At 45.6% G+C, this 27,413-nt stretch overlaps 1 protein-coding gene and 2 non-coding genes across 4 annotated transcripts in view; all 3 read right to left on the bottom strand.

Moving 5' to 3' along the window:
- Window positions 1–27,413, bottom strand: part of LOC126365865 (SPARC-related modular calcium-binding protein 1) — a 710,118-nt gene that overhangs the window by 457,602 nt on the left and 225,103 nt on the right. The window lies entirely within an intron of this gene.
- On the bottom strand, window positions 14,517–14,591 carry Trnas-cga (transfer RNA serine (anticodon CGA)). Its single transcript has one exon. It is a non-coding gene; the product is annotated as a tRNA-Ser (tRNA).
- Window positions 14,817–14,891, bottom strand: Trnas-cga (transfer RNA serine (anticodon CGA)). Its single transcript has one exon. It is a non-coding gene; the product is annotated as a tRNA-Ser (tRNA).

The following is a 27,413-nucleotide window of genomic DNA, read 5'->3' as shown; positions in this document are numbered from 1 at the left end:
CTGGCCCAGCTAATTCCCCGTCGAGATTACGAGTTGTGTATGCGCTGTTGAATGTGCTGTCTGTTTTATCTAAAGGTCAACAGGCGCATCAAGAACGGCTCGTGTCATTTGGTAATTTGGCAGGATTTCGCAGTATTGCTTGTGGATTTTCATCGTAGCCAAAGAAGGGACAATGCAGACGGAAAAACGGTAAGCTTTACAGTTTGATGCGCAAACATTTCTTAGCCTTAATACTAATGTAGCCCGTCGATTTAACTTGTTTAATTGTTTCACGGTGTTTGGCAGCATTCCTTTAGAGTATATGTTGTGAATGGTACACTGTATTTTGTTTTAGATGAGAGCCGTTAAGTTTTGGCTATTTGTATTGTTGGCGTTTGGTAAAATGAACGAGCACCTATATCCCTGATAAGCTTTTTTTTAATTGTTTGAAAAACAAATATATTTTATAGCTCTTCCCCTGGTTAGGATTAGTGAGTCTGTGATTCATGTCATGCAAGATACTTTTGAAACTGTACTAAGGGAAAATTGTTTTCGCCTTTTAACGTCTGATATTTTGTTAAAGTATTGGGAAAACCTTGTTATTTAAGTCGCAGCTAAGAGCAGAATTTCATTCAGTGGGGTCTATGATTTGTTTTAGCTCCGTTACATGGTTTCCAGATAGCTGCTTATTTGACTTCCAGGCATTTGTTGTAATTGTTTCGTATATGTTTTTTAGTCCACTGAGGAATGTGACCCCTTCTGTATCATACTTAACCTGTTTGAGACTGCTCACTGCATTCTGAGAGTCCGGACGCGGCGGCTGTTCTGGAAACTGTTGTGTGATGTTGAACTCCTCAAAGAGAGTTTACCTAATTTAAACTGCACATGTCTTAAAGAATTCCAGTTTCCAGTTTTTTAAGTTGTCCAGTTTTATTATAGTTATTTGGTACAACAAATTATGTAAAAAATAGTACGTGTCCATTTCTCTCTACCTCTGACTACTACATTGAGTGTACTACCTCGCGATTATTTTAAGGTAACTCGAAATATTCCTTTCGTCCGCGCTCAGAGATTCCGTGATGTAGTGTGATGTCCGTCCTGCGGATTTAGCCAGAAGCAGCACACTCTTAGGTCCGTGCGACGTGTTTAATGCAATACCGAAACGTTTAGTGGCGATCTTGGATAGTTCTTGTACTCCAGCTGTTTTGTATTCTGTTTATATAGGGGTCGCCATCCCTGCATAATTGGACCAATAGTTCTACTATCAGAATTGACAAAGTCATTTCACTTATTTAACATGAATCTATTTCTACACCACCTCCAGTAATATAATTTATAGTTCTAATCGAAACTATTAGAAATGCCATCCCACCAGCAAAAATAGCAGTACGATTAGCATCAAATGTAATCGGTGGACACTTACTGTCCCCATTATTAAAAAATACAGGAGCTTCAATAGCAATAAACTAAATCTCTTTATTAATTAATGGACGAATATTATTGCCATAATTCAGGCTTCTCAATTTTAAGAACTCTATCATGCTGCGGCTTCAAATCAAAAACGGTGTCTTGGTGAGAACTGATTTAATGAATGTCGAAGTAAGCATGTTATTAGGAAAATTGTTCCAATACTCACATGAACTCCACAGTTTCGATTCACGGGATGGGGTTCAAATTTCCACTGCTCCAACATCACCAATAATAAGCGCCCTCTAAGAACCTACCTGTTTTTAGAATGAATTGAGATCCAACCAATTTGCAGGAGATTGCAAAGCACTGTAATACACCGCCTCCAGGTGGCTCCTGGCAACTTTTACCAATTATCTCGAGCAAAAACAAAACAGAATAACAGTTCGAACTCAATAAGGAAAAAAATCACAAATAACGGAATTTCTTTCAGTTACACGTCGCCGAGTCTGCCCCGTCCAGTAAGCACCACAGTGTAGCTAGGTAGTGGCTCTATGATCTGACGTGAGGCAGAGAGCGTGTATTTGCTCACTACACAGCAGCACTCGCCTAGATATCCGGGAACTGATTAATTCTACAACCACGCACAGGACGCACATTAGAATCTTGTAGTCTTCCCGTATCTGAAAAGTAACTTGATCGATCGTAAATGATCACTGTCAAACATCACCTCTGCCACAGAAAAAAAAAAAAATGGTTCAAATGGCACTGAGCACTATGGGACTTAACTTCTGAGGTTATCAGTCCCCTAGAACTTAGAACTACTTAAACCTAACTAACCTAAGGACATCACACACATCCATGCCCGAGACAGGATTCGAACCTTCGACCGTCTGCCACAGAAGGCACACGATTTGCGTCCTACGCCCTATAAGGACTAAAAGCCAACTCCTCTGATCTTTCGAGCTACAAGCAGCTCCACAAGACAATTTTTAATATTTAACCTGTTCAATCAATTAGCCTCGGAACGGAATTCAGGCATGTCCGTTGACTATTTCCTGTTCCCCCTAATGGCACGTTTCAGCAAACTGCATCCTGCCTAGGCCCTTTGGCAGTTTGTTTCCAACAGGTCTTGGAGAACACTGGCCGCCATGGGAAAAAGCATACAACGGCATCACTGCTCTAAGTGTTTGGCAACATTCGTGTTACCACTTTTTCGACTTTTGTACACATTGTGAAAGTTGTCTGATCGCTGAAACAGTACAGAACAGACTGATGGGCTTCAGGAACACAGGTAAAGAAACACTAATAGCATTTGAGTTACGTGTTTGGTTTCATTTGATACAACAGGGAGACATTTGTGGAACATCTTCTGATTGCGGGACAGTGCTTTTCCGGCGCTGTTACCTTGTTGCCATTTCATCTAGTCCCATGCACATTATATCGCTGAAGTCCTCTTCGCAGGCTCAACTGTACTGTTCCATGAAACAAAATAACGACGCTGTCATTATTTGGTAGCTATAGGTTTAAAAATTACTGCGTTCGTCACAAAATTCCATATAGCGTCCGCTATAGCATAGTGCAAAACGGACGAACGTACTCTGTTTCGAAAAAAAGAAAAAATTGAAGCACCCATAGAGGAAGAAAAATGGTTCAAGTGGCTCTGAGCACTATGGGACTTAATATCTGAGGTCATCAGTCCCCTAGAACGTAGAACTATTTAAACCTAACTAACCTGAGGACATCACACACATCCATGGCCGAGGCAGAATTCGAGCCTGCGACCGTAGCAGTCTCGCGGTTCCGGACTGAAGCGTCTAGAGAGGAAGAAGAAAACGAAATAAAACTTTACGGATAGAGACGGTATTTGATGTTATTACGGTGTTTACAAAGTCGAGTAAAATTTTCAAAGAACTTGACAATATTACCTCATATGTCAGTATGATGATGTAACTGCTCTGGCGTGGATGGATGCATGGACAGATTCTGTTGGCAAGGGTGTCATTCAGCCGTCGAATCCTCCCTTGAGAGAAGCTGGTCTCTGATATCCTGGTATTTGGACAGAGTTTGCATCTGAGCTGGTCGCAGACAGTTCCGTTGGCCACAGATATGGGATTATGCTGACAACGGAAGTACTACAAACACCGCACAGACAGTTCCAGTTCTTAGAGAAACATGCCGTATGTGAACGAGCGTTGGTGAAAAATTCTGTCACGAGACAGTTGCATGAGAGGTATCACACGAGGACGCAGGGTGTCCGTGACATACGGCTGTGCCGCCAGAATTCCCTCAATCACTGCCATACACTATGGCTGCCCACAGGAGTGACACAGCTTTGCCTCTCTAAAACATAGCAAGAATGAGACGTCTCCCCATGCCGCCGCCACACACGTTGACGATGGCATTCCGCGTTAACGAAAAATCGCGATTTATCGCTAAACGCATTTCATGCTTCCTGCTCGCGGCACCATTCCAAACGCAGCCGTTTGTGTTTTGTCGGGTTGGGTTAAAATGGTTCAAAATGACTGAGTACTATGGGACTTAACATCTGAGGTCATCAGTCCCCTAGACTTAGAACTACTTAAACCTAACTAACCTAAGGACATCACAGACATTCATGCCCGAGGCACGATTCGAACCTGCGACCGTAGCAGCAGCGCGGTTCCGGACTGAAGCACCCACAGCCGCTCGGCCACAACGGCCTGTTTGTTGGGTTGGGGTTAACCAGCCATAGCCCGACTGCTGATAGTCTTGGACCAGTGGTGTGGGATGGCAGAGAATGTTCCAGGTGGTCCATTATTCGTCCCCTGAAGGCAAGCGCAGAGGTGAAACGGGCTTACGATGTGCTTGGAACACAATACGGCGAAGGATGTCAAATTAGACACTTTTCAGCCGTCAGTTTTGAACCTTATTTTATTAGGCACCCAGTTTCGGTGCTTTATTACGCCATCTTCATGCCCCTGACCGACGTGTAGGAATAATCTACCTCTCTTGAGATAGATGCAGGGCCCAGCAATACTGGTATTAGTAGATATCTACTTGCTACATTGACCACTTCAAACATCACCCGCCGACTATGAGCAGACATTCAAACCGCACCATTCAAAGAGGAAAATCAGGGATTTCCAAAGATCCCTGATTTTCGTTTTTGACTGGTGTGGTTTGAAGTGGTCACTGTAGCAAGTAGATGTTTACTAATACAGTATTTCTGGCACCTGCTTCGATTTCAAGCGTGCTGGATTATTCCTACACGTCGGTCAGGGGCCTGAGATGGCGTAATAAAGCACCGGAACTAGGTGCCTAATAAAATAAGGTTGAAAATTGACGGTTGACAGATTTGACATCCTCAATCGAACAGCCCCGCGACCATATCTAAAAAGATGGACGCATCTAAAAAAAGATGGACATACAGAGACAATACGGCGAACTTCCCTTGTGGTGAGCCGGCCGGTGTGGCCGAGCGGCTCTAGGCGCTTCAGTTTGGAACCGCGGGACCGTTACGGTAGCAGGTTCGAATCCTGCCTCGGGCATGGATGTGTGTAATGTCCTTAGGTTAGATATATTTAAGTAGTTCTAAGTTCTAGGGAACTGATGACCACAGGTGTTAAGTCCCATAGTGGCCAGAGCCATTTGAACCATGACACGGGGTAGACGTACTTTACTGTAGAAGTTCAAGTGTTAAGATCCGGAGATATGGTGCGCCAAGCAACTGGTCCTGCACGACATGGCCACTTTTCAGGATAAGCAGCTTTGAGTGTGCAGGATCACCGATGCGAGCAATATTAGTCGATATGCAGACGAACACGAGATGCCAGAAGACTGCAATGGCCCATAATGTAATGCCTACCAGAAATGGCATTATGGATCATAAATTGAAAATAAAGTATTTTGAGACAAAGCTTTAAATAAAGTTTTACTCTCATTTTGATCCATACATTCCACCCATGAAGTGTGTACAGTTACTTTTGTATCACCCTGTATAAGGAGCGTGAACAGTGTCAGACGCTGAGTGGTCCCTGTGAAGGACAAAGGGTCCCTTCATGTCGTTGCTTTCCGAGAAGACTTAATTTTGTATTGTTCGTGCTGCACTAGTGATCCCTATTCTATTGCATAACTTTGAAATAGAGTAGTTTCCGACAAAACTTTGTTTAACTTCTTAATCTTATTTTGATACAAACATTACACCCACGAAGTGGGTACAGCTACTTTTGAATCACACTGTACACCCTAGCAGGCTGATAACAACTGTGAACAAAAACAACCGTCATTCATTCATGAGGCCGTTCCACCTGTCACAGAGAATTGCAAATGTGACAATTTATATACCTGCCCACGTCGTGTATATTTACGATGTTACATTAGCATCCAATTATTTCTTCTGGGTGCTTCACTTTTTTGCCAGGCAATGTATTTATAGTTCTGCGCTGGCTGTTACACCCTGTAAATTGTGCATTCTCCCCTCATCTTACTCATCACGCACTCACGTCCACTATTAAGTTCAACTGGCTTCTGGCTCAGTGCCACAACACTATCGACATAAGCGACGTCGGTCTCCGAGGCTCGTTTCCAACCGGTGGTTTAAATTAATCAAATACGAAGAGAAAAATAAAACGGAGCTGCAGAGAGGTGTGGTAAACAGGGAATACAAGTAGCACGCAAGACGTCCTGCTCTTAATCAATGACCCTCCCAGCTGCAGAGCAGTAGCGTGTTTTGGCGGGAGGAATGGAAGCCCGGGCGCGGGCAGTCATGTGGCGGAGCTTACGAGCCGGCCTTAGCGAGCTACTAGCAGCCCGCCGCAACCGACACGTGCAACCACTCACAGCGGCCGGCCGGCTGGTTTCGCGGGCCACTGGAAACAGCCTGCCGGCTGCGAGAAACTGCACGCCGAAGAGAGACGGGGGACGGCAGCGCTGCGGAACGGAACGGAACGGAACGACTTCATCGGGACGCATCGCTTACTAGCTGGCGCTGGCTGGCGTTTACGGTCGCCTTAGGACTGGCGCGTCTCGTCTGGCCTCCACAGCTGCGTGCAGAGGACCGCAACAGCGGGCGATGCCGCGTGTCATATGGCGGCCCTGGGCGGCGAGTCACCCGCCTCTTATCGCCAGGAATGTACGAGGGCTATCCACAAAGTACATTACGTTTTGGAATTAAAAATAAATAAAGTATTGGAATTTTTTTATTATATACACTTAAATACTACTTTTCTACATAGTTGCCATTTAAATTAAGGCACTTATCGTAGAGATGGACGAGCTTGGAAATTCCTTCGTCGTAAAATTCGGCCGCCTGCGCCTTCAAAAACGTGGTTACCTCTTCTTGAAGCTGTGCGTCGTCATCAAAACGCTGCATATCGGCAGCTTTGTGAAGTGTATGGGGACAACATAATCACTGAAGTTGGAGTGCGTCAATGGGTCATAAAATTTAAAAATTGCCGAACTAACGGTCACGACGAAGAGCGAAATGGAAGACCCAGCATAGTGACTGCCGTACTTGTCGAAAAAGTCGATGCCGCGGTCTGTGAAAACCGTAATTTCAAATAACGGAACACTCTATGAGTTTTCCTCAAATTTCACGAAATTCGTTGCACGAAATCATTACCGAAAAGCTTGGTTACCACAAGTTTTGTGCAAGATGGATACCAAAAATCTTGACAGAGATTCACAAAAATCAGCGAATGGCTGCAGCGTTGACGTTTTTGGTCGCTTACGAGAAAGATGGAGACTCATTACTCGATCGCATCGTTACTGGTGACGAAACATGGGTTAAGCATGTGAACTGCGAGACAAACTGCAGTCAATGCAGTGGGGGCACTCAAATTCCCCCCAAAAACCCAAGAAATGCATGCAGACAATGTCGGCAAGGAAGGTGATGGCGACTGTCTTTTGGGGCAGAAAAGGTGTGATTTTTGTGGATTTCCTGGAAAGAGGCACTACAATAAACTCTCAAAGGTATTGCCAAACTCTGCACAACCTCAGAAGAGCAATGCAAAACAAGCGCAGGGGAAAGTTGGGCTCAAGGATCTTGCTGATTCACGACAACGCCCGGGCCCACACGGCAAATGGCACTCGCGAAGTTCTCGAATCTTTTAAGTGGGAGTTGTTTCCTCATCCTCCGTACAGTCCCGACCTGGCACCGAGCGGCTTCCACTTATTCCCAGCAATGAAGAAGTGGTTGGCTATGCAGCATTTTGATGACGACGCACAGCTTCAAGAAGAGGTAACCACGTGGTTGAAGGCGCAGGCGGCCGAATTTTACGACGAAGGAATTTCCAAGCTCGTCCATCGCTACGATAAGTGCTTTAATTTAAATGGCAACTATGTAGAAAGGTAGTATTTAAGTGTGGCTTTCATCTGTATATAATTTTAAAAAATTCCAATACTTTATTTATTTTTAATTCCAAAACGTTATGTACTTTGTGGATAGCCCTCGTATTTTCCACTCGTTCTTCCTTGTCCCGATAGAATTCCTCGGCTTCTTCTCCTCCCTCCCCCCCCCCCCCCCCCCTTCACTCCCTCACCGCCGAAAAGAAATATCTTCGACCGTTACAAATAGCTTAAAACCAGCGGAAAAATGCACCTAGCGAAGCACAAAAAATGCAAATATGTTCCTGTTTATTTAAAAGATTCTGACTAAAAAATGTGGAGCCAGTTACCTCACTCTATCTTCCTCAACACCTTTAAAAATTTTTGCAAAAATATTGCCATGCGAATATATTCCCGCTTTTTTTAACGTGCAGCTCACCTCAAACACCCACAAGCTCCCCTAAGTGTAACTCACTCACATCCACTAGCCCATCGCTGTAAGTCGCTCGTATCCATCCACTCCCAGCTGACCTTTTTCACTCACTCATTCAGCCCAATGTCTTTACGCCTTTCGTCTTTTGTCTCTAGTGTCACAGCCACAGTCCCCTTCGTTCTGTCCTACTATTATAGTCTCCTCTCACTTTGGATGTTCTCCCTCAACCAATTGCACTTTCTCCTTCTCTTTATTCTTCATCCCCCCCGCCCCCCAACAGTCGACTTCACTCTTTTCCTAGCACTATGTTCCGTTGTCCATACCACTGTGACCCTGCTTTTTTCTCACACTGCCATTTGTAAGTAGGCTGTTCAGGTTTTTATATTGGTAACGCCAGGTAATGCTCTGTATGAAAATCACTGACTGTGCTGTGTGCAGTCTGTGGCTGGTTTGCATTGTTGGAATTTTCGCTATTGTAGTGTTAAGCAGTGGGATGTGAACAGCGCGTAGCGTTGCGCAATTGGAGGTGAGCCGCCAGCAGTGGTGGATGTGGGGAGAGAGATGACAGAATTTTAAGAGCGGATGATCTGGACGTGTGTCCGTCAGAAAAACAAAATTTGTAAGACCGGATGTCATGAACTGATATATACATTATGACTTTTGAACATTATTAAGGTAAATACATTGTTTGTTCTCTATCAAAATCTTTCATTTGCTAACTATGTCTATCAGTAGTTGGAATATTTTATTTAGCTGGCAGTATTGGCGCTCGCTGTATTGCAGTAGTTCCAGTAACGAAGATTTTTGTGAGGTAAGTGATTCATGAAAGGTATAGGTTATTGTTAGTGAGGGCCATTCTTTTGTATGGATTATTGAAAGTCAGATTGCGCTGCGCTAAAAATATTGTGTGTCAGTTTAGTGATGATCATAATAAATAAAGAGAGAAATGTCTGAGTACGTTCAGTTTTACTCAGCTGTTTGAAAATCAAATAACGTATGAGGTTTACCAGCACTGTCATTCTTAATTTTTCTAAGGGGTTGTTTCACATTGTCTCCTTTGCTCCTTTTTTTGCGCAACATATGTCCACTATTTTCCAGTATTTATTACTTTTCCCTCACTTTGCCACTGTTGCTGCCTTCTCTCTCAACGTAAAAAAAAGCGAATATGTTCGCATGCCAATATTTTTGCGAAAACTTTTAATGATCCTCAGGAGGACAGAACGAGGCAGCTGGCACTACAGTTTTCGAGTCCTTTAAATCAACAGGAAAATATTAGTATTTTTTTGTGCTCCGATAGGAAGATTTCCCCGCTGGTTCCCTTTTTTTCTGCTGCAGCTTGGCACGTTACTCACATGAAAAGAAATGTATTGTCAGTAAAATTCAGATAATTTATTCATACGAAACTGAAATGACGTAAAACTAATTTTACGCCTCAAATCGGATTTTACGAGCAAAAACTTTCACAATTTCTTCAGTACTACAACCAAGGGGTTCCCACACTTTACAGCATATTTCTCCGTGCTACGTCGCTTTATAAACTACGTTTCCACTCACTCCGGATTTTACGAGCGTATTCTACGTGTATAAGTAGGGTAACTATGAACCTCTGCATCTCGACAACGGATAAAGATATGAACAAAATTTCAAGGTTGTTCGAGATCGGGATCTTAGGAACGCTTCACAAAAATTTCAGCCATTTGTTGTGCACAGTCGTCTTGGAAACCTCAGCTGGATTTTGCTCCGAAAAATATACTGTTAGGAAAAAAAAAGTCCGTAGGCCAAGGGCTATCCCCCATTTGACCTTACCTTTTTTTATCACCAATGGAACCCGAGGAATGAGCACAGGAAAATCTCGTTTTTATACGCTGCTTTTTGGAACATAATAGGCACGCATGCTGTCGCATGCATAACGATTCGCCGCACGCACAGAGACGTCTTTCAGACTGTTTATATAACACCATCTGCGTCTTTCTACAGCTAACTTCTCCATCTATACGAATCTACTACACCAAACATCCTCGACACTCCGTTTTGCGTATGTTGGCCTTTGTATTTCTTTACAAGTTATCTTGTCCTCTGCTCCTTCCAGGACGAAGTTAACTACGAGCGTATGCCACGTCCTGTAACTTGTCCTTTCTTCTCTTGCCCATACTTGAGAAGGATATCTGCAGCAGTATGGAAACGGGATTAAGGGAAAGATTAGTAAAGTGAAGTGTCTTACCATACTGTACCGAAACTTACATCTATCGTCTCAGTTGTGCGACAGAATTCGTGAGTTCCCGTCGGGTAGATCACTGTTCGTAGTAAGTGACGGAAAGTAATCGAATAAAAAATAAGTAATATCTGGCGTTCCCCAACGAATTGTTATTGGCTCTCTGGTGTTCATGCGCCTACCCCTACCCCATACAAACGATTTAGGAGACAATCTGAGCAGAGATTGTTTGCAGATGATTCTGCCATTTTCTCTCTTGTAACGTAATCAGACGATCAAAACCAATTGAAAAATGATTTGGGAGAGATATCTGTATGGTGCGTGAAGTGACAAAGGACCCCAAACAATAAAGTGTAAAGTCATACATTAAAACGAATCTCCCAAATTTCGAATACATGATAAATTCGATTAAATACTTAGGAATTACAATTGCGAAAGATCACAAAGATAATGTTGTGTGGAAAGAAAACCAAAGACCAATTTGTTGGCAGAACACTTAGAAAATGCAAACGGTCTACTAAAGAGACTGCTTACACTACGCTTGTCCGCCTTCTTCAGGCGTGCTGCTATACGGTGTAGGATCGGCATCAGCTGTGACATCAAAAATGCACAGAGAAGGGTAGCTCGTTTTGTATTAGCGCACGATAGGGGTGGGGAAGCCACGGTTATGATATGCCAAGCGAGTGGCAGTCCTTAAAACAAAGGCGTTTTTTGTTGCGTCAGGATCCTCTCATGAAATTTCATCTCCAATATTTTGTTGACACACACCTACATAGTAAGAAATTATCATTGAAATAAAATAAGAGAACTCAGAGCTCGTACGGAATTACGTTAAGTGGACGTCTTTCTTTCTCGATTTTCGAGAGCGGAAAGGGCAGAAAAGTAGTTAGAAGGTGGTTCGATTAACCGTCTACCAGGCACTAAATTTTGAAAAACAGAGCAATCATGCAGATATAGACGGTGACGAGGAAAGGGAGGCTTCTAAAATGTGAACATGTCAGAGTACAGAATCCATAAAATAGGTACGTCTCAAATGTAGATTGACACATACAAAAAACATATTCTTCAATAAATAAAAACTCCATTAGCTCGAACAGGTGTGGATCCAGGATTAGGTTCTGGGACGGGCGCGGGGTGAGGATTCAAGATGTAATATTGTGTCTGTCCCTTCTCCTCCGCCCCCCCCCCCCAACTTTCAAATATAAATTGTCGTCACTCCCACTATTAAACTACCACATATGTATACGATTTCAATACCAACAATGAAATATACGCACATAAAAAAAGTTTTGCATCACCCCAGTTCCCAGAATTCCAGAAGATAGATGTTGACTGTGGATATTGTATCACAGACACAGTTCCTTTGATTGTTCAGAGATGTCACTGATCCCTCCCAGAGATGTAACAACCATGCATGATCAGCGCCTATTACACGGAGGAGATCCGACAGCCGATCAGTTCCAGTCATTCCACCAGGAAGGAGGTACACGTCTCGTGCTGTCTGCAAGTCAACCATGCCTAGACGGTCAATACCGCGATTCGACCGCGTCCGCACTGTTACTTTGTGCCAGGAAGGGCTGTCAACAAGGGAAGTGTCCAGGCGTCTCGGGGTGAACAAAAGCGATGGAGGAGATACAGATAGGCAGGAACTGTTTTTGTCATGCCTCGCTCAGGCCGCCCAAGGGCTACTACTGCATTGGATGACCGCTACCTGTGGATTATGGGTCGGAGGAACCTTCACAGCAACGCCACCATGTTGAATAATGCTTTTCGTGCAGCCACAGGACATCGTGTTATGACTCAAACTGTGCGCAGTTGGCTGCATGGTGCGCAACTTCACTCCCGACGTCCATGGCGAGGTCCATCTTTGCAACCCCGACACCATGCAGCGCGGTACACACGAGCCTAACAACATGCCGAATGGACCGCTCAGGAATGGTATCACGTTCTCTTCACCGATAAGTGTCGCATATGCCTTCAACCAGACAATCGTCGGAGACGTTTTTGTAGGCAACCCGGTCAGGCTGAACGTCTTAGACACACTGTCCAGAGAGTGCAGCAAGGTGGAGGTTCCCTGATGTTTTGAGATGGCATTATATGGGGCCGACGTAAGCCACTGGTGGTTATGAAAGGCGCCGTAACGGCTGTACGATACGTGAAAGCCATCCTCCGACCGATAGTGCAATCATATCGGCAGTATATTGGCGAGGTATTCGTCTTCATGGACGACAATCCGCTCCCCCATCCTGCATATCTTGTGAATGACTTTTTTCAGAATAACCACGTCGCTAGACTACCGACTAGCATGTTCTCGAGACTTGAACCCTATCGAACATGCCTGGGATACACTGAAAAGAGCTGTTTATAGACGACTCTGAGGGATCTACGCCAACTCACCGTTGAGGAGTGGGACAATCTGAACCAACAGTGCCTTGATGAACTTATGGATAGTATGCCACGACGAATACAGGTGTGCTTCAATGCAAGAGGACGTGCCACTGGGTATTAGAGATAGGGTGTGTACAGCAATCTGGACCACCACCTCTGAAGGTCTCGCTGTTTGGTGGTACAACATGCAATGCGTGGGTTTCATGAGCAATGAAAAGGGCGAAAATGATTTTTATGTTGATCTCTATTCCATTTTCTGTCACGTTCCGGAACTCTCAGAACCGACGTGATGCAAAACTTTTTTTGAGGTGTGTATAAAACTGGCAACCCACCGTAGTTTCGCACTGTTCAGCATACGGCCGGACGACATGTGTGAAGTAGCGAGTAGGGGCTACAATTTATATATGTAGAAGAGAGAAGGGAAGATGACGTTTTAATATAACAATAATAATTTGTTAAATTACCATAAAATATTTTAATAAAATAATGATAATTTGTTTGCATCCATGAATACTACGTTGCTGCAGCTTATCATCCGGGAAATTAAAATAAATAATAAATATAGCCTTCGAAAAGCACACTTTCGAAATTTGGAGAAAAGGAATTGCCACGCATGAAATTTAAAATGTGTAATAACTACAAACCCCCTCATGGATCTTGCCGAACTGGGGTGGCTTGCATGTCTCAACAGTGCGGGTAATCGTATCGTATGTGCAACAACTCCGGTTCAAGAATGGTTCAAATGGCTCTGAGCACTATGCGGCTTAACTTCTGAGGTCATCAGTCTCCTAGGACTTAGAACTAATTAAACCTAACTAACCTAAGGACATCACACACATCCATGCCCGAGGCAGGATTCGAACCTGCGACCGTAGCGGTCGGTCGCTCGGCTCCAGACTGTAACGCCTAGAATCGCACGGCCACTCCGGCTGGCAAATAGCACTTTTTTATGGATTGTCTGTGAAAACTATATCAGCGAATCGGGCTCTAGCTTTACAACTGATGAAAACCCGCGGTCGCATTTAAGTGATTACTTTAATTTTGTATTCGGATCAGGGAACAAATAATTTGTGATTGTAAAATGTGTTTGTCTAAAAAATCAACAATTAACCTCACATTTCGAGCCTTAACAATTTGAAACTACATATATAAGGAGTAGATAAATCGCAGTATCTACAGTTTGATGCCCTACATAAATTTCTCCGACTAAAACATTTTTTATTTCTTCGACGGTAATACGTTTGGGTCACTTGCTTGTTTCACTACACCCACAAAATAAAGTTTACTATTATGAGTTAACGTTTAACTTCCGATAAGTTATCTGTAACGTGTAACGAAGTTAAATTTCTTAGTAACGGATTAAAGATCAGCGAAGTTAATTTTTTGATTAATGTTACCCAGCTATGGCGGTATGTGTGGAGAGGCCAGATAAATGTAAGGTTCCAGAAGAGGGGCACCTTTCTTGACTGACCGACAGTTACTTACCGGTCTTGTAACAACTCTCTGGTTCCATGCACTTTTACTATCTATTTGAGCGCTTTTTTACCATTTTCAGTCTGTCAACTTCATTATTAATGTCTTTGTGGGTCATTAAGAAATATAAATATTTAACAGAGCCTGGGGTCGACTCTTATTTAAGTAGAGATGTTCTATCCCCTTCCGTCCGTAATTTATTCGCCGAGGTTGTGAAAGACAAATCACGCCTGTAGTAGGAGATTAGGCCGTTGCTTTAGGCACGATCAAGGCAGCAAACAAGGTAGCGGGTGAAACTTCCTGGCAGATTAAAACTGTGTGCCCGACCGAGACTCGAACTCGGGACCTTTGCCTTTCGCGGGCAAGTGCTCTACCAACTGAGCTACCGAAGCACGACTCACGACCGGTACTCACAGCTTTACTTCTGCCAGTATCCGTCTCCTACCTTCCAAACTTTACAGAAGCTCTTCTGCGAAACATGCAGAACTAGCACTCCTGAAAGAAAGGATACTGTGGAGACATGGCTTAGCCACAGCCTGGGGGATGTTTCCAGAATGAGATTTTCACTCTGCAGCGGAGTGTGCGCTGATATGAAACTTCCTGGCAGATTAAAACTGTGTGCCCGACCGAGACTCGAACTCGGGACCTTTGCCTTTCGCGGGCAAGTGCTCTACCAACTGAGCTACCGAAGCACGACTCACGACCGGTACTCACAGCTTTACTTCTGCCAGTATCCGTCTCCTACCTTCCAAACTTTACAGAAGCTCTTCTGCGAAACATGCAGAACTAGCACTCCTGAAAGAAAGGATACTGTGGAGACATGTTTCGCAGAAGAGCTTCTGTAAAGTTTGGAAGGTAGGAGACGGATACTGGCAGAAGTAAAGCTGTGAGTACCGGTCGTGAGTCGTGCATCGGTAGCTCAGTTGGCAGTATGCCGCCGGCAGTGCTGCGAGGCGGTCACGCGCCAGAGCGCTGCGGGCGAGGCGCGCACGGTGTGTTTGTGTTTACTTCGGCCGCTATAAGTGCCGTTTTCCCTCATAGACCACCATGGCGCACAACTATCGGAAGAAGACATTACGTTTCAAGTTTTGTTCTGACTTTGCCCGACCCAAGGACCTGGAGGTAGAACGATTTATTCGCGATGAAGTTAAGATACCACCAACGGATCTAATTGGTATCCACTTGTCGATAGTTAGCAGTACCGTCTACGTCAAAATGATCAACGATGCGGCGTGCGACAAGGTGCTTCAAGAGGCAAAACGTGGACTGCGCTTCTGCCATTCCGACGGCAACGTCGGACCCGTTACCGTCGATCACGCAGGTCTCGGCACACGGACGATAAGGATTTTCGAACTGCCGTTCGAACTACCTGCAGACGTCGTCATCGAGGCGCTTCGTCCCTATGGCAACGTTCTGGAACATGTTGCCGAACGATGGGTACAATTTCAGACCTATCCCGTTTTAAACGGTGTTAGACAGGTCCGCATCGAGTTGCAGAAACACGTGCCTTCTTATCTACGTATCGGAGGCTGCCGTGCCATTATAATGTACGACGGCCAACCTCGAACCTGTTCCGGTTGCGGGAAAGAAGGTCACCTACGGTCTGAATGCATTCAACGACGTGTCGCGCAGCTCCCGTTGTCGGAAGCGTCCGTCACACCCACTATGACCGCCCTACCGGTCACTTACGCAGCGGCTCTTGCCACGTCTACAGTTTCGTCTAGCCCGTCGCCCGTTCCTTCCGATCGGCACGTCCCACCGTCCCAGTCACCTATGGACGGTGCGGACGTCCCACCTGACAACCTTGCCGCCGAACAGGCTCCCGCACCGGACGCTGAGGAGAACAGTACTTCTTCACAACACCTGTTTGACAATTTCATTGTACCCACCGACGCATTCGAACCAGGTCGACGCTCTTCCTTGCCGTCGTCCGACACTGAGGAACACGTGCGCAAACAACGCTCGCCACGTAGGCGCAAGCGCCGTCGCCGTTCACCCACGGGCTCTCAAAGCGTCGCCACCCGCGACGACGAAGACGACACCCAACCAACCGACATTTCCATGCAGAGGTCGGCGGACAACTTTCACGTTGATCAAGACATTTCGCAGGACGGGACCTCTATGGAGGTCGCCACGCACAATGTAACGATCGGTGCGCCGGTTGAGACGCCTGTCTCCCCGCCGACAACTCCAGATCTCTCTCACCACGATGCAATTCCCATGGACATTGGACGGACCCATGGCATAGGAGCATGGGCCGACGAGATTGAGGAAGATACGCCCCCCCCCCCCCCCCCCTCCGGATGAGTTGCCTCCGCCGGACAAGGCTGCCTGTTAACATCAAAAGCGAGGCCCTGCACCTGATGGGACGGGACTTCCTGTCGGTGCCCTCCTCTTACTTGCCTTGGTGATGGTAGATGCGCGTCCACCACCACTGAAACAAACGTATCGGTTTGCCACGCTGAACATCAACATGGTCGGCACTGTACCCAAGCTACAACTCCTATGTGACATGCTTCGGGCCTCTGACGTCGACGTCGCCCTTCTTCAGGAAGTACGCGTTGCCACGGCTACGACTCATACACGTCCACATGTAATCAATCAGGGCGTGGAGTGGCTTTCTACATACGCGAAGGAATCCCACTCAAGGACACAACAATCCTTCCCTGTGGAAGAGGCATGCCTGTTACCATCTTCGACACGCGCGTCATCAATATCTACGCTCCGTCTGGCTCCACAAACCGTCGGCAGCGGTCCACTTTCTTCGGACATGACGTGGCGCCCCTGTTTTCTGGACGCTATGATCGCCTGATCATGGGAGGCGATTTCAACTGTGTCCTCCATCCGCAGGACCAAATGCCTGGTTATTCGCCATGCCCGGCGCTTCTCACCTTAATCGAAGATTTTCACCTAGTGGACGTTTGGGAGAAAATTCATGGCAATACCCCCGGTTTCACCCATTATACAGCACATTCTGCGAGCAGACTGGACCGGTTATATGTCTCTGCCCACCTTGGCAATGACGTCGCCCAAGCTGAACGGTGGCCCCTTGCATTCTCGGACCACTGCGCCGTCATTTGCTCCCTGGCTCTGCCACCTCAGTCAGTGTGGCGCAGCAGAGGTTACTGGAAGCTTAATACCTCCCCCCTTAATGATCCACACTGCCGACAATGTATTGCCACTGCGTGGGCGTCTTGCGGAAGACGCCTTCCGCAGTACACATCCACATTCCATTGGTGGCTCAAATGTGCCAAACCTGCGATCAGAAAGGCCTTCATACAATGTGGCAAGGAAGCAGCAGCATGGCATCGAGACACCACAAATTTTTACTACGCCGTCCTCCGTGAGCTCGATGCGCTCCCTCCATCACCTGACACCCATAGGGAACGACAACGTACCAAAGCTCGTCTCCTCTCTCTTCAACGTGCACGGCTGCATGGTGTCGTGGTGCGTTCCCGACGACAAGACCTCCTCCACGACGAAACCCCATCCACAATCCATGCCGCATCCGACCACAGTCGTCGACGTCGACTCTTCGTCTCCCACATCACGACCTCCGATGGTGTGCACCACACAACATAGGCGGCGGTGGTGTCTGCCTTTGCTGAACATTATCGCCAATTTTATGATGATGAACAGATGGCGACGCCCATTCCTGATGAGCTCCGTCCTTCCCCTGACCGGACACTCACCGTAGCGGAGTCAACGTCCATGATGTCTGCAATCACCGCAGCAGAGGTTGACATAAATAAAACTGAGGCTGTATTTAAATGTGCACTAACAGATGGCGGTAATGCAGTGCTTGAGCCAAGCTCGTAACAGTACTTTGCAAAATCGGGAGAAAATTGGGTCTCGTCCGGATGTCAGGAGAAAAAGGTCGATAACGGCGACGGTCCCGATATGCCGCGACGGATGGCAACGTTATTAAGGCACAGTATAACACAAACAGTCACGACACACCTGCTCATCTTTGTAATAGTCTGCGCCAGCAGCGCTCCAAGAGGATAGAAAGCTGCACATCTGAAAACGGTATCGGGTGAGTGCGGATAGTACTGTTTACATTGATTTGTATCATAATTTTTACAATAGGCAGCCTCTGTAGCACCACAAAATCTGCATCAACTAAAAAATAACAAAAAATTAAGTGAAATTTATCTCTCTTGAAATTCCTAAGGACCCTTGGAGGAATGAAATGGTACGTTACCAGGCATTTTATTTACGATTCTCTTGTAGCTTATTATATTCAATGAAAAAAGTCGTTTTCTTTTAAGGACAGAAAAGAGCTAGAAAACAGCAGAAGCTCCGATACTTTCGAGAAAGCCGTCATATATCCATTCAGTAACGTGAACGTGGGAAACTAGTATGGGAAGCAACAGCTACATTATTTAAATTACCAAATAAACCGTCACAACTGCAGCTGAAGGGAAAACTACACAGACGTAATAATAAAAAGTCAAAACAGTAAAACTGTTTTCCTACACAGAACAAACCAATTTCACAATTGTTGCTATCGTCTGAACGACAAACGGCAGGAACCATGAGCTCTTCGGTTTTGAAGCAATAGTTCATATTTACGAAAATTTTCGTGTGTTAGAAAGTTGAGTGAAGTGTAAGAATTTGCGCATCATTAGACTCGATAGAAAAAGAAAGTGGCTATCATAATAAGAACCGACAACAGAAATTTATGCTCCCTATGCATGAAATATGTATATTCTCTGGCTTTCAGCGGAGTAAGCTACTATTATACGCATATTCGAAAGTATTTCTCCATATATATGTTGTAGCTTCTGTCACAGAAATCTGTGAGATTCGGCTGGGTTTATATTTATTTCACGCCCATTCATGTCTATTCGTCATTCAATAATGCTTGGAACGCAAAAAATGTTAATTAAGTAGAAAAATAATTAAAAACAAACATTAATCTTACAGCTAACTTTCTGGCCGCTATGGAGATGCCAAATTGCTCTCTCTTCCGAACAAGACACAGCCAGGGCAAAAGCACCCCAGGTACCAGTGCCATAGAGACTCGCCACTTGCTCGAGTTCCACCAGCGCCACGGGCAGAGCTGAGGGTGAAGATATCGCCTTCGCCTCGGCCAACTGCCAGCCGAGTATAATCCGCCAATGACCGGACGCCAACGGAGAGGAGCCTCCTCGGAAGACAAAAGAGCAGCTCCCACCACTTGGTTATGCAGCAGACCATCGTCCACGGCTCACTTAGACAGGGAACGACGTCCTGTTAACTTTTAGAAGTGAACACACAGTTTTCGTAAATTGCATTTGCTATGTACTGTGAAGTTTACCTACGATTATTTGGACTTAGCCATTGAGTGCCTTTTCGGCGTTACGGTACATGCACTTTTGCACACTTATTCAGTCACAAAGACAACTAAACCTTTTTAACTCATTTGGGTGACTTTGTTACTGATTTGGTTCAAATGGTTCAAATGGCTCTGAGCACTATGCGACTTAACTTCTGAGGTCATCAGTCGCCTAGAACTTAGAACTAATTAAACCTAAGTAACCTAAGGATATCACACACATCAATGCCCGAGGCAGGATTCGAACCTGAGACCGTAGCGGTCGTTCGGTTCCAGACTGTAGCGCCTAGAACCGCACGGCCACACCATCCGGCGTTTCTGATTTGTTGGAGTGTTGTAGGATCTTTGTTCCCCTATACAGTTACCTGACCCTGGGGCTTAGTTGTGTAATAGTGGCAGGACGAAATTGCACCAAAAGCCGCTTCACGATCTCACAAACTCGATCTCCACAGCAGTAGTGACGAAGCCTTTACAAAACTGGCGATGAGGGTTTACAAAACAAATACCGACAATTTTCATAGCAGGAAGTGTCGTGACTCTATATGTTAAGACTGTGCGTTAAGGTTCACGCTTTCATCTAAAACTTATTTTAATATATTTTAATTTTATGGTTAAGACGGTGATTATTTTGAAAACGTGCCTCGCTGCAGGGGCTTACAAATACCAGAATAGGCAAAAACACACTGCGGAGAGTGTTGACTGTAGAAGTTGCGAAGATGTGAAAAGATTAGCATAACATAGGATAAAATGGAGGACAGAGTAAAACCGGTCGGAAGACTGAAGGCTTAATAAAAGCCATGCTTACCAACAGTTTTATTTTCCGAAATGGGATGGCTAGGGAGTAAAATGACCGTAGCACGGTACATATCCTCCGTCATCCAGCGAAGTGGGCCTTGAAAAATACATCAGAAGCGACCAGACACTTTGCGATTACGACGTAACGAGCTGTACAGATATATACACTACTGACCATTAAAATAGCTACACCACAAAGATGACGTGCTACAGACGCGAAATTTGACAGGAAGAAGATGCTGTCATATGCAAATGATTAGCTTTTCAGAGCATTCACACAAGATTGGCGCCGGTGGCGACACCTACAACGTGCTGACATGAAGAAAGTTTCCAACCGATTTCTCATACGCAAACAGCAGTTGACCGGTGTTGCCTGGTGAAACGTTATTGTGATGCGTCGTGCAAGGAGGAGAAATGCGTACTTTGATAAAGGTCGGATTGTAGCCTATCGCGATTGCGGTTTATCATATGGCGACATTGCTGCTCGCGTTGGTCGAGATCCAATGACTGTTAGCAGAATATGGAATCAATGTGTTCAGGAGGGTAATACGGAACGCCGTGCTGGATCCCAACAGCCTCGTATCACTAGCAGTCGAGATGACAGGCATCTAATCCGCATGGCTGTAACGGATCGTGCAGCCACGTCTCGATCCCAGAGTCAACATATGGGGTCGTTTCTAGAAAACAACCATCTGCACGATCAGTTCGACGACGTTTGCAGCAGCATGGACTACCAGCTCGGAGACCATGGCTGCGGTTACCCTTCAAGCTGCATCACAGACAGGAGCGCCTGCGATGGTGTACTCAACGACGAACCTGGGTTCACGAATGGCAAAACATAATTTTTTCGGATGAATTCAGGTTGGTTTTACAGCATGATGATGATCGCATGTGTGTTTGGCGACATCACGGTGAACACACATTGGAAGCGTGTATTCGTCATCGCCATACTGGCGTATCACCCGGTGTGATGGTATGGGGTGCCATCGATACACGTCTCGGTCACCTCTTGTTCGCATTGACGGCACTTCAAACAGTGGACGTTACATTTCAGATGTGTTACGACCCGTGGCTCTACACTTCATTCGATCCCTGAGAAACCCTTCATTTCACCAGGATAATGCACGACCGCATGTTGCAGGTCCTGTACGGGCCATTATGGATACAGAAATTGTTCGACTGTTGCCATGGCCAACATATTCTCCAGATCTCTCACCAATTGAAAACGTCTGGTCAATGGTGGCTGAGCAACTGGCTCGTCACAATACGCCAGTCACTACTCTTGATGAACTGTGGTATCGTGTTGAAGCTGCATGGGCAGCTGTGCCTGTAAACGCCATCCAAGCTCTGTTTGACTCAATGCCCTGCCGTATCAAGACCGTTATTACGGCCAGAGGTGGTTGTTCTGGGTACTGATTTCTCAGGATCTACGCACCCAAATTGCGTGAAAATGTAATCACATGTCAGTTCTAGTTTAATATATTTGTCCAATGGATACACGTTTATCATCTGCAGTTGTTCTTGGCGTAGCAATTTTAATGGCCAATAGTGTAGTTTTCCCGTAGCTCGTCCATGCACTGGTACAAGGCGGTTATAGGGGTTGCAAGTCGTCGGCGTGAAGGTATAACAGGACTGTCAGAGACGTGAGGGAGTGCGTGTGCTCTCTGCTTCGTTTTGTTCCGCCGACTCGTCCGGGCGTGCAACGTCCTTGGGCCTGAAAGGACGAGCCACGAAAACCTGTCGCCGCACAGCCAGGAATCCGGCCAGGAGACGGCCGCACGTCGCGTGAGCGAACACTCGACCCACGAAAGCAGAGCTGCCTGCATTTACATGCAATTAAGGCGGCGCGACGCGATCTGATTTAAAGCGCCCTTTCGGGGAACGAGGATAATAGCCGGCGCGTGTTTTTGTGGAGGCCGCCCTTCTGCCCTTCTGCATACAGGGCAGGCCCAGGCCCTGCAGCGGCGATGGAGAGGGGGGGGGGGGGGGTAATCCCGCCCCTCTCTACCTGCCCGTCAGCGCCACCCTGACGTTTCCATTGCAGCCGCTCTTCAGGGACTTCCTCACCCACATAACAGTGTTCCCACAGGGAGAGGGGAAACGATCCACTGCGAGCGGCAGGTGTCTGTTTGTGCCATTCGCGAGAGCAGCAAACAGCTTGCAATTTTCTAGAGGTTTATCTTTCTTATAACTGTCTGTAACTTTCCTAAAGTTAATAAATCAATAATTTTTTACTTGTTCCCTGGTCCCATCTTTAGAATGGTTAAACCAAATACTTTTTTAATGTTCAGTCCTATCTTCATGTTTTACCAAATCAGGACCATCAGAGATTAAATACTGGGTGATTCTACATCTATATCTACGTCTACGTGCTTACTCTGCTATTCACAATTAAGTACCTGGCAGAGGGTTCAATGAACCACCTTCAAGCTGTCTCTACCGTTCCACTCTCGAACGGCACGTGGGATCTAGAAAAGACCTTCGATAAGGGAGACAGGAATGAACTACGGAATATAATGGATAAACGAAAGTGTCATAAACACATAATAATGTTTATAATAAGTTTGGGCACCTGCTTCAGACTCAATTTATCTAATTACAACGGGGGAAATATAATTACCAGTCAGGGAGTAAGACAAGAGTGTATATTATCACCCTCACTTTTTACCTTTTATAAGGACGGCATCCTACACAGATGGATCAGCCACCACATGGAACTAAGTTAAGAAGTACCGCTTCAAATGCGCTGGGTTATGCTGATGAGTCAGTTATTAAGCAAAACGTATTTAAGATTTGTAAAGAATTAAACTTCAAAATGTCTACCTTCAAATCAGTAACCAAGGTATTCCAAGATAAACCCCGATAGGAGCAAATGTTTCTTAGATGACATTTTTAGAAAACTTTCAACGTTTTAGTTATTTAGGCTGTGATATCTCGTATAATTACGATAGAGATGTAAACAGTAAATTAGGAAGATACCAGACACTGTGCGGAACTATTCGAAGAATACTGGAAACGGCGCGGACCAAAACACAGATGAAGCTGCAAAAGACGATGGCAGTGCTGGTTATTCTATATGGCAGTGAAACGTGGACATCAAGATAGAAAGGCTGCAGCTCATATACAGTCCATAGACATGAAATTCATTAGGATACTAAGGGGACTCGCGCGTTTTGGCAAAATGAGGAACCAGGACACACAGAATCAGTTACACATATTTGCAATACGGGAACAAATGGGAATAGCATTTAGAAATAATGAACAATACAAGGATTCTGAAAAGGCACCGTCATACAGACCTATTGGCCGCAGAGACCCAGGAAGACCTTGGCAAAGTTGGACTGAGACTGGAACAGGCCGAAGGACCAATTCCCTGAAACGTTGATGATGATGATAATGATGATGATGTGAGAGGCATGGCATCTTCTGTTGTCTTTCAAGGTTTTAATTTATCCCTAGTTGATTTCGGTGTTACATTACACCATCTTCAGAATCCGTTGTGACAGCAAGCGACCGTGTGTGCGTATGGTAAGTTTGACGGTTTTACTGTTTTCGTAGGTGTGCGTTGCCTTTTTAGCTAGTGTGCCATTGTTAGTCAGCAGAGTCCTCAAACTAAGTTGTCCACTCAAGTACCTAGTTGGATGGTTGGCGAAAGAGACAGACATAGCGAGGTTTTATAGAAGCCAGTATTATACCGCCTGAAAAAATAGTGCAGAGTAATTTACAAAGAAGTTGGCAGTGTGAGAAAACTTTTCTGTACGACGTTGCACAAGTTCTGGGCTGTTGGCAAGCACGGTTTCATTTGGGAAGGATGTCATAAAGTCGTCATATCCTGTCCTGAGGCAAGTTGGCTAACATCTGTTGTAAATGCTCTTTGATATCCTGGATTATGGCAATGATGGAGTACGATGTGGTCCTACACATGTTCTAGTGGGGTCAGATCAGGGGCTCTTGCTGGCCACGGGAATACCTCAGTATCAGACGGTTCATAATGACACGTGCCCTATGTAGACGAGCATCGTCCTGTTGAAAAGTGTCACAATGATACTGTTCAGTGATATGAGGACGTAGGATGTCGTCCGTAACTCAACGTTGTCCCGTCAGAGTTCTCTCCATCACCACCAGCTGCGGCCTCCAATCATACCCGATGGCTCTCCACAGGAGTAAAACCGGTGTGCCTCGGCAAAACGGTGGAAGAATGGGTCCTAACCCCAGGTCGCTACGATATCCGCCTACGACGGACACCTGGCATACTTATCGCTGATCACAATACGATTGCGTTCGTCGACTGCCCATGCTGTTTGCGTTATATTAACGGGAGCCTGCGAATGGAACGGTAATTCAATAGTCCGGCTGCTGCATGTGGAGCATTGTGGCTCTGACCACTATGGGACTTAACTTCTGAGGTCATCAGTCCCCTAGAACTTAGAACTACTTAAATGTAACTAACCTAAGGACATCACACACGTCCATGCCTTGAGGCAGGATTCGAACCTGCAACCGCAGTGGTCCCGCGGTTCCAGACTGAAGTGCCTAGAGCCACTCGGCCACTCTGGCCTGCTGCATGTGGAATGACGCGGTGCCCATTACTTGTACTCGGATGGCAGACGCATAAAGGAAATGATTACTATGTGCTTGGTGCATAAAACGGAGATCGTCCCTTGCGATTGGCCGGCCGGAACCTTGACGAACATGCCTCACGTTCGCATTCATCCCAAAATCGGGTAAATGTCCCATATGTGTGCCTCACAAATTCGGGTATTCCACTATTAACCAGCCGGCGAAATGGAGAATCACAATGTGGCCTCTTTCAGACTTTGTCAGGAGCCGAAGCCGCTGTCTAACATCTGGCGTTGTTCACACACCTTATTCACCCTACCAGTCCTGGTAACAACACTAGTGCACTCTGGTGGCCCTCATCTCTGTCACAAAGTATTGCAACTCTAACCATTTACATTTACGAGGAGGGTGTGCATATGTGTGAAGCTACAATGACATCCGACCACGTCTTCCGGGTCCTTCACTTTTTTTGCTAGGCGTCGTACATTTGCGTTCATGAGATTTGATGTATTTGTGTTTCTTTCTCTGCCAACTTTGAACTGTACTCTTGTTTTGTTCTTGGGTTATTATCGGCGGTGGCTGCTAGTAGCCTTGTTCGAGGCTATGTGTTGGAAGTGTTAATAGTGAACAAATTCCATTTTCGTGGTCGCATCTCAGAACCCTTCCTGATAGCTGCCAGATAGCTACCGGAATTTCAATCACTATCTTTGGAGTTGTGAGAAATTTAATCGTCTCGAAGGTCAAAGAGAGGTTTATGACCCTTATCCTGCAGTAACACTGATGCCCTTCACAACATGAAGCCTAGTGTGGGACTCGTGTGTCGTTGGCGGAAGCACTATGGTACAGGCAGCGCACCAGGTGCACACCATACACGCTGACGTCCCATGCTTGGCGATACGTGGTATCAGTGGTAGCTTGACCTGAGGCACAAGTGATGTTAATTCGGCCGCAGGCAAAAGTTTCCAGTGGTCCTTGATAACACAACACGTGTACCATGTGTTGGATCTTATCTATCTCCTCTGTCAACCGGACCTGGTACGAATCCCACACTGATGAGCAATACTCAAGTATAGGTCGAACGAGTGTTTTGTAAGCCACCTCCTTTGTTGATGGACTACATTTTCTAAGGACTCGCCCAATGAATCTCAACCTGGTACCCACCTTACCAACAATTAATTTTATATGGTCATTCCACTTCAAATCGTTCCGCACCCATAGTCCCAGATATTTTACAGAAGTAACTGCTACCAGTGTTTGTTCCGCTGTCATATAATCATACAATAAAGGATCCTTCTTTCTATGTATTCGCAATACATTACATTTGCCTATGTCAAGGGACAGTTGCCACTCGCTGCACCAAGTGCCAATTCGCTGCAGATCATCCTGCATTTCGCTGCAATTTTCTAATGCTGCAACTTCTCTGGATACTACAATATCATCCGCGAAAAGCCGCATGGAACTTCCGACACTATCTGCTAGGTCATTTATATATATTCTGAAAAGCAATGGTCCCATAACACTCCCCTGTTGCACGACAGAGGTTACTTTAACGTCTGTAGACGTCTCTCCATTGAGAACAACATGCTGCGTTCTGTTTGCTAAAAACTCTTCAATCCAGCCACACAGCTGGTCTGATATTCCGTAGGCTCTTACTTTATCAGGTGACAGTGCGGAACTGTATCGAACGCCTTCCGGTAGTCAAGGAAAATGGCGTCTACCTGGGAGCCTCTATCTAATATTTTCTGGGTCTCATGAATAAATAAAGCGAGTTGGGTCTCACACGATCGCTGTTTCCGGAATCCCTGTTGATCCCTAAGGGTGCTGCATTTTTTTCCGCCAGTGTAGATGGAGCGCAAGATACGATTTGGCATTTGCTTTCAGTGATTTAGGGAAGTGACGCGAAATTATCTCCTCTAGTTCTAGACGATTATTTAATCAGTTAACGTAAAAAAATAACTGAGACGAATTTTCACTCTTTGTATTATTGGCAGAGTCACTCGGCGGACAAAAAGAAGGTTGTTGGTTGTTGGGTTGTTTTTTGGGGAGGAGACCAGACAGCGAGGTCATCGGTCTCATCGGATTAGGGAAGGACCGGGAAGGAAGTCGGCCGTGCCCCTTCAAAGGAATCATTCCGGCATTTGCCGGGAGCGATTTAGTGAAATCGCGGAAAACCTAAATCAGGATGGCCGGACGCGGGATTGAATCATCGCCCTCCCGAATGCGAGTCCAAAAAGAAGGCGAAAATCTGAAGCAACAGCAAAATTGTTGCCCTAATACGCCGTTGCCGCATGCCAGCGTAAAGCCGCTTACATCGCTGTGGGTATTTCGCAATCTAACGGGTTTCCCCTCGTGATTCTCGTAACAGCCTGTTGCCGGGTGATATTTTCTAACGATCTCGAACCGCAGACAGAGTTCCTCTTCTCATCACATCATAGAAACAGTTTACTACTTTTGTTTGTAAAAATGATATAAAATAAAAATAACAAACAATTACAATAGCCCTTACATCCTGTGCTCTCAGTAGGTAATTCTCCGTAACG

Source organism: Schistocerca gregaria, chromosome 4 (genome assembly GCF_023897955.1).
Source record: "Schistocerca gregaria isolate iqSchGreg1 chromosome 4, iqSchGreg1.2, whole genome shotgun sequence".
Lineage (NCBI taxonomy): Eukaryota > Metazoa > Arthropoda > Insecta > Orthoptera > Acrididae > Schistocerca > Schistocerca gregaria.
The sequence above is the reverse complement of the archived record's forward strand: the minus strand, read 5'-3'. Positions and strand labels throughout refer to the sequence as shown.